This window comes from Glycine max, chromosome 19, assembly GCF_000004515.6.
Source record: "Glycine max cultivar Williams 82 chromosome 19, Glycine_max_v4.0, whole genome shotgun sequence".
NCBI lineage: Eukaryota > Viridiplantae > Streptophyta > Magnoliopsida > Fabales > Fabaceae > Glycine > Glycine max.
Window position 1 is genome coordinate 40,097,854 of NC_038255.2, and position 6,005 is coordinate 40,103,858.

Genomic DNA, 6,005 nt, shown 5'->3' on the forward strand with positions numbered 1-6,005 from the left:
TAATGGCATTAAGTCATTGGTCGAATCGGTGAATTACTAGTTGATCTACACGATCTGATATGTACTAGAAAAATATATAAATTTTATACTTGTCTTAAAATATTTAAAAATAATATCACAAATTAATATAATTTCATAACATAGATAATTAGATATTAAAATGTTAAAAAAACATCATTATTCAAGTTTAAATAAACAAGTAACAAAGATCACAAACATAAATAAATAACTAAATAAGTTCAAGTTTAACATATACTCCTATTGTACAATATCTAATATAACGTCTATGTACTGTCCAATATTTTGTTGTTGGGACAAGTTCTTTAGTCAGTTTACATTTTTCCAATACATCTATTTTAACAATAACAATTATCCTGCTCACAATAAATTAGACAAACTAAAACATCAACTAACCTTGATATGAAAATAAATTCAACTTATAACCACAAGCAAAGCTGCCTCCCACTGAACAAAATAACACTCAACTAGTTCAAAATAATAAAAACTAACAAAAACACAATGAAATAACTTTCTCTTTTTATGAAACCCTACAACCATCACAAAAATAGTCACTCATATTCCAAAAATCTTTCTCTTGGCTCATTGAAATTCACAAGTCTTAAAAAAACAAATAAAATGTAAATAACACAAGTTAAAATAATGACTATAATAAAAAAAAAAAGATAAGTGACTCAATCCAGATTGACGGTCACTGACTTGACTGCAAATTCAACCGAGTCACTTCGGGTAAAAAACACACCTGATTGATTAGATTGGCCGGATTTGTCCTAGTCTTAAAACTTTAATAAAGACAAGTATAACTCCTGTACCATGATATAAAATGACATTATGTTTATGAGGACTGAAATGAATATTTGCTAAAGAAATGTGTCCGTGCTCTTTATAGCTGGTCATTCATTTAAAAAAAGTTTATTATTTATTAAATTGCTTCGTAATATTCCATTGATTGGCAAGAATTATGGATAGGTAGCGATAATTAAAAAAATATAAAATTCAGAAATGCACTTGGGTACATACAGCCTATGTGGCAAAATTACGAGTCAAAACCCTGTTTTAATTATGCAGCTTCCCCCAATTCAAACGAAGCACAACCCTTTCCCTTTGCTCCTTTTCTCCGTATAAAATACCTTTTATATCCAGATTTTGTTTTGGTTATATAACGAATAAAGATCACTTAGCTTTTCTAATTTTTACTTTTTGACTAAACTTCCGAACAACTCTAGAATAGGATACTAATCTATTTGGAAGACGCATTGGTCCAAATAAAGAAAAGAATGTCTTAGTTTTGGTTACAAGTTTTGTTATTATTATCATTTTTATATGATTAATTCAATAGGGAATCAGCTTTGAGAATAACGTGTTATCGTTTCTCAAGTATTATGTTTCCTTGCTGACCGAGAGATGCTTCTTTACGAGTTGATTTTTTATTTTTTAATTTTTTAGCTGATGTTATTTGAATTATTATTAAGTAACAGGTTCAAATTTCATCAATAGAAATTCATGTTAATATTTTATAAAATCCTAACCATTATAATATACAGTAGTGATGATAGTCATGAATTTACTCAATTAACCTTGATTCAACTCATAGATGCTTGCCTTCTTTCTTTGATCCATGGTAGCAATAAAATTTCTTCTCTGCACATTGTTTGTCTCCATATTTTTCAAAAGAAAAAAAGAAACTCAACTAATACATTCCTTCTTCTCCCTTATACTTTTTCATCTTCCTTTGTTTGCAACGAACAATCAAGGATTTTGAAAAAGTAGTGTTGACGATTAGTGAGTGTTTTGTGTTCTTATCTCTGCTACGTGTTCTGATTCCTGATAAGATAACCATGGCCGAATCATTTATCTTCAGCATCGTGGAGTCACTCATTGAAAAGCTTGCTTCTCGGGCTTTCCAAGAAGCTTCTGAGGCGCTGGACGTATACGATCATCTACGAGAGTTTGAAAACACTCTCTCATTAGTCAAGGCAGTGCTGCTAGATGCTGAGAAAAAGCAGGAGCATGACCATGTGCTTCGGGAATGGCTGAGGCAGCTCAAAAGTGTCTTCTATGATGCCCAATATGTGTTGGATGAATTTGAGTGCCAAACACTGCGAAAGCAAGTGCTCAAAGCTCATGGTACCATCAAAGACGAGGTAAGCCACTTCTTCTCAAGTTCTAATCCACTTGTTTTTCGTTCCAAGATGGCTCAGAAAATCAAAGATGTCAGCAAGAGGCTAGACAAGGTTGCAGCTGATAGGCACAAGTTTGGTCTCCGAACAATTGATGTTGACACACGTGTTGTGCATAGGAGAGACACGAGTCGCATGACACACTCCCGTGTGAGTGACTCAGATGTGATCGGAAGGGAACATGATAAAGAAAAGATCATAGAGCTTTTGATGCAGCAGAATCCCAATGATGACGATAAGAGTCTCTCTGTTATCCCCATTGTGGGGATTGGAGGCTTGGGAAAAACTACACTTGCACAGTTTGTGTTTAATGATAAGAGGATAGATGAGTGTTTCTCATTGAAGATGTGGGTGTATGTTTCTGATGACTTTGACATTAACCAACTCATTATTAAAATCATCAATTCTGTTAATGTTGCTGATGCTCCTCTTCCCCAACAGAATTTAAACATGGTCGATCTGGAGCAATTACAAAATCAATTGAGAAACAAACTTGCCGGTCAAAAATTCTTACTTGTCTTGGATGACGTATGGAATGATGACCGTGTTAAATGGGTTGAGTTGAGGAATTTAATACAAGAATCAAATGGGCCTTTAAAGAAGGTGAAGAGGAAAAATATCCTCATTTGATAAATATCGGGAAAGAAATTGTGAAAAAATGCAGAGGGGTTCCATTGGCTGTGAGAACATTGGGGAGTTCACTATTTTCAAAGTTTGAGGCAAATGAGTGGGAATATGTGAGAGACAATGAAATTTGGAATTTGCCACAAAAAAAAAGATGACATTTTACCTGCACTTAAATTAAGTTATGATTTCTTGCCCTCCTATTTGAGGCAATGTTTTGCGTTGTTTTCGCTTTACCCAAAGGATTATCAATTTCTTAGTGAGGAGGTAGCTATACATTGGGGGGCACTTGGTCTCCTTGCATCACCTAGAAAGAATGAGACACCGGAAAATGTTGTGAAACAGTATCTGGATGAATTACTGTCAAGATCTTTCCTTCAAGATTTTGTCAATTTTGGCACTATTTATCGATTTAAAATGCACGATTTGGTGCATGATCTTGCTCTGTTTGTTGCAAAAGATGAGTGCCTAGTTATAAATTCCCACATTCAAAATATTCCTGTGAATATTCGGCATCTGTCTTTTGCTGAATACAATTTTATTGGAAATTCATTCACCTCAAAATCGGTAGCTGTGAGAACCATAATGTTTCGAAATGGTGCACAAGGAGCCAACGTTGAAGCTTTGCTAAATACTTGTGTGTCAAAGTTCAAATTATTGCGAGTTTTGGATTTAAGGGATTCGACATGCAAGACTTTGCCACGTTCCATTGGTAAGTTGAAACACTTGAGATATTTCAGCATTGAGAATAATCGCAACATCAAGAGACTCACCAATTCTATTTGCAAGCTCCAAAATTTGCAATTGTTGAATGTTTCGGGATGCAAGGAGCTGGAAGCATTGCCCAAAGGATTAAGAAAATTGATTAGTCTTCGGCATTTGGAGATAACTACAAAGCAACCTGTTTTGCCTTACAGTGAGATTACCAACTTGATCAAGCTTGCACATCTGTATATTGCATCAAGCCATAATATGGAGCCTATCTTTGGAGGGGTGAAGTTACCTACTCTTAAAACATTGAATGTTGCTGACTGTCATAGTCTGAAGTCTTTGCCACTGGATGTTACAAATTTTCCTGAATTAGAAACTCTGATTGTTCTACTTTGTGTTAATCTGGACTTGGATCTGTGGAAGGACCACCATGAAGAACAAAACCCCAAGTTGAAGTTAAAAGTTGTTGGATTTGGGTATTTACCACAGCTGGTGGCCTTACCTCAATGGCTTCAAGAAACTGCCGACTCCTTACAGACCTTGTTTATTAGAAACTGCGACAACTGCGACAATCTTGAAATGCTTCCGGAGTGGCTGTCAACTCTGACTAATCTGAAAGTACTTATTTTATCAGATTGTCCAAAGCTTATATCTCTCCTGGATAACATCCATCACCTCACCGCACTTGAAAGGTTGAGAATTGTCGGTTGTCCTGAACTATGCAAAAAATGTCAGCCCCATGTCGGTGAGTTTTGGTAAAAAATATCACATGTCGGTGAGTTACAGTCAAACAGTGGAACATGAATCACAAAGAGAGAAAAGGTTAGCTTGGTGGAAAGAAATCATGATCTGGTAAGTCAATAACTTTATCTTGTCCCGGTGAACTGTGTGAACTTATTTGCGAGAGAACGTCTGTCTTTAAGTTCCTAGTTTTGCATCATTCTTAAACTATTAGATTAGTTACGTGAGGTGGATATGATCAATGTCATGTTTCTTTTAGCCACTCAGTCAAAAAGCCAACCCGTGACGAATTTATCCCTTGCACCCTTGTTGAGCCAAAATTAGTGATGATTTGTTTGAATAAATCCGTGAGCCTAATTTTGATATCCTTGACCTTGTTTTAGGGTTCTAAGAGAGCATAAGGGTTTCAAGTCATGATAAGTCCTTAATTTGAGGGATTGCTAAGGGAATTTGCCTCAAACAAATTAGTGATGATTTGTTTGAATAAACCCGTGAGCCTAATTTTGATATCCTTGACCTTGTTTTAGGGTTCTAAGAGAGTATAAGGGTTTCAAGTCATGATAAGTCCTTAATTTGAGGGATTGCTAGGGGAATTTGCCTCAGAAATGTCAGAGTAGCACTTAATAGGGCACCCAAAAAAAAACTGTAAGCCCACAGTTTTCTAAAAAAAATAAAATTTGCAAATAAGGACAGAAAAGAAGAGGTGCCATAAGTGCTAAGGTTGGAAAGAATAAAAATAGATTGCATAAGTGTTAAGGCTGAGAAATAAATAAGCCTAGGCAAAATAAGTGAAGTTTTTCTAAGGATGAATGCTTTCTTATAACCTTAATTTTTGAAATCCTAGAAAAATCATGAATTCTTTGATTATCTAGGCCCCATTACAAGTCAATAAAAGTCCTTAGTGATCCACCAAGTGTGAGTAAGAATAACTTTAACTGAGATAAAATGCAAAATTTAGGAATATTAATTGCAGGTCGTAGAGATCTTAAACACTCACTCCAGACATTGTAGAAGCAAAGCTTCATGGTGAATCAAAGGTAATTCAAAGGTGCTTTGATGATAACAATGATGATAACAAAAGATGATGACAAAGGTGATGACAAAAAGCTCAAAGATCAATCAAAGAACAACTCAAGTGAATCAAAGATCAATCAAAGAACAACTCAAGTAAATCAAGAACAATTCAAGAGTTCAAGATAAGAATCAAGAAGAATTCAAGACTCAAGAAGAAAGTCTAGAGACAAGAATCAAGATTCAAGGTTCAAGATCTCAAGAATCAAGATCAAGATTTAAGACTCAAGATTCAAGGATGAAGAGAAGACTTAATCAAGATAAGTATTAAATTTTTTTTCAAAACTTTGAATAGCACATGAGTTTTTGACAAAACCTTTTATCAAAGAGTTTTTACTCTCTGGTAATCGATTACCAGATTATTGTAATCGATTACCAGTAGCAAAATTGTTTTGAAAAAGTTTTCAAATTGAATTTACAACGTTCCAATTATTTTCAAAAAGTTGTAATCAATTACAATGTTTTGGTAATCGATTACCAGTGCCTTTGAACGTTGAAATTCAAATTCAAATGTGAAGAGTCACATCCTTTCACACAAAAGCTTTGTGTAATCAATTACACTAATTTGGTAATCGATTACCAGTGACTGTTTCTGAATAAATCAAAAGATGTAACTCTTCAAAAAGGTTTTGACTTTTTCAAATTGGCTTTAAGTTTTTC

The 6,005-nt window shown here is 34.5% G+C and overlaps 1 pseudogene; it reads left to right on the forward strand.

Moving 5' to 3' along the window:
* Positions 1–1,627: 1,627 nt before the first annotated feature.
* On the forward strand, positions 1,628–5,376 carry LOC106797236 (putative disease resistance protein RGA4; annotated as a pseudogene).
* The last annotated feature ends 629 nt before the right edge of the window (positions 5,377–6,005 follow it).